We start from the raw sequence: 2473 nt of genomic DNA, 5'->3' as shown, positions 1-2473 counted from the left end.
TGTGCCACGGTGCGTGCTTGGTGCTGCCAGGATCGTGCCTTGGTGCGCAGAATGCTGCCCTGTCCTCGCGGAGGGCAGGGCAGAAAAATTTGGTGCTGCCAGGATTGTGTTTGGTGCGCGCTGGTGCTGCCAGGGTCATGATTTGGTGCGCCAGATTCACTTCTTGAGGGAGTAAGTCCTTAGGGGTGTCTTAACACCTAGCACCTTGAACCAACTGGTTCGGGAGTGTTGGCTAAAAGCTTATCATAAAGAGTCACCCTCTTATAGAGCACATAGCCAAAAGAAGAATGTAACAAACCTTGGAAAGGAAGGAAGGATCAACAATTAAGAAGTCTCAAAGGATGCAATCAAGAGAGTGACCAATGACTTGATAAAGGCCTGAAACCTAGTAAAGGAAAGAACCTAAGCTGCTATGCATGAAACCCCATAAACTAGGAATTCTACTTCTATATTATCTTCTTGTTCTTTCATTTCATTCTTCCTATGTTTCAGTACTTGCTTAGGGACAAGCAAGCTTTAAATTTGGTGTTGTGATACCAGGGCATCTAGGCCAGTTTTATTGACCTTTTCTTTACTATTTTAAGGTAGTTTCATGCATTTTCTTGGTGAGTAAGGCAAGTTTTGGATGAAAATACACTTACACCTTGATTCGAGCAACTATTGTGAATTTCACATGATTTCATAAGGATTTTGCTAAAATTGAATGATAAATTGATGATGCATAATCTCATGACTTTGGCTGGAGCTTTGATGCACTTTATTTGCTTGATTTCAGGACAAAGGAAGCAAGGAAGAACCACGTTAGTGGTCATGTTAACTATGTTAATGAGAAAAGTGATCACCAATAACGCCCGCGAAGCCATCATAAGCCCACGTTAATTGCCATGTTAACTGATAAAAGAAAGCTCCAACATTAGTGGTAAACGTGAAAACCACTAACGTTCCAAGACTTGGCAATGAGCCACGTTAAGAGTCACGTTAACTTAGTTAACCTGAACTCTAATGTGGAAGAGAAGAACAATGCCAATGTTAGTGACACTCACCTTTGTCACTAACGTTGGATCATCTAGCATTGCCCACGTCAGTGGTCACGTTAAGACCACTAACATGAAAGTTAACGTGGAGTTGAAATTGATGAGCCAACATTAGTGACAATCACCTTTGTCACTAACGTTGGAAGATGGCATTCTCTACTACGTTAGTGGCCACGTTAACTTAGTTAACGTGAGCTCTAACGTGGAGAGTAGGGGCACTTGGAGCGTTAGTGACAAAGGTAAGTGTCACTAATGCTCTCAAAGGTGAGGCATACCCACGTTAAGAGCCATGTTAGTTACACTAACGTGAACTCTAATGTAGGGACAAAGGGCATATGGCAACGTTATTGGGAAAGGTGAGTCCCAATAACACTTGCGAAAGAGGTATAAGCCAACGTTATTGGGAAAAGTGAGTCCCAATAATGCTAGCAAGAATTTAGAAGGAAACGTTAGTGGTCACATTAGTGCCACTAACGTTGGAGTTAACGTGAGATATAAGAGGGTGAAACGTTAGTGGAAAAGGTGATTGCCACTAACGTTCTCGAACCTACAATGTTACTTAACATTAACTAAACTAATGCCCACGCCTAATACACACTTCTCTGCAAGCTGAGCCCACTAAAGATTGTAACTGTTTCAACTCAAGATCTAAGGCCCACATCCAAGACTTGAAGAACTCACTAGAAGATCAAGAGAAGTAGTATATATAGGAGTAGTTTTGAACTATAAAAGAGCTTTTGGCACTTTGGAGAACTACCCTCTGTATATTTACTTTTCTACACTTTTAGCATGGATTCCTTTCTGCCTTTTTTATTTTCTAGAGCTATGAACAACTAAACCATTTTCATTGGGTTAGGGAGCTCTGTTGTAATTTCATGGATCAATTATAGTTTTCATTCCTCTTCTTCTTTCTTCTCTTTTGATTTACTAGAAAGCTTTTGATCTTAATTCAATTGGTTAGTTGTCTTGGAAAAGAAACTCTCCATAATTGGATCTCCTCTTAGCCTTGGAAAAGGGATGAGGAGATCATGCTAGAAATACTTTCTCATGTTGGACCAAATTAGGGTCTGGGCAGATATAGTGACATGTAATCCTCCCAACACTTTGATTTGGAAATACATGTGGTATAATCAGTGACCATACTTCATCTTTTCCCATGAGCAATTAAATCAACTAATTGGGCAATTGTTCAAGCTTAGAGAGATTGGGTTGCCAAGGAATTGGAACCCAATCACTTAAGATTGCCAAGGAGATCAATAGATGCTTTGATTGAGAAAGAGATGAAAATAAATTTGATCCAGAGAATACAACATCTCCTGAGCCCAATGAATTCCCATTTCTAATCTTACCCATTCTCTTTACTTTCTGTCATTTATTTTCATGCTCATTCCCCCAAATCCCCATCTAAGATTCTGCACTTTATTTTCTGCTATTTACTT

Source organism: Arachis duranensis, unplaced genomic scaffold (genome assembly GCF_000817695.3).
Source record: "Arachis duranensis cultivar V14167 unplaced genomic scaffold, aradu.V14167.gnm2.J7QH unplaced_Scaffold_53191, whole genome shotgun sequence".
NCBI classification, from domain to species: domain Eukaryota; kingdom Viridiplantae; phylum Streptophyta; class Magnoliopsida; order Fabales; family Fabaceae; genus Arachis; species Arachis duranensis.
Note: the sequence above shows the minus strand (reverse complement) of the source record.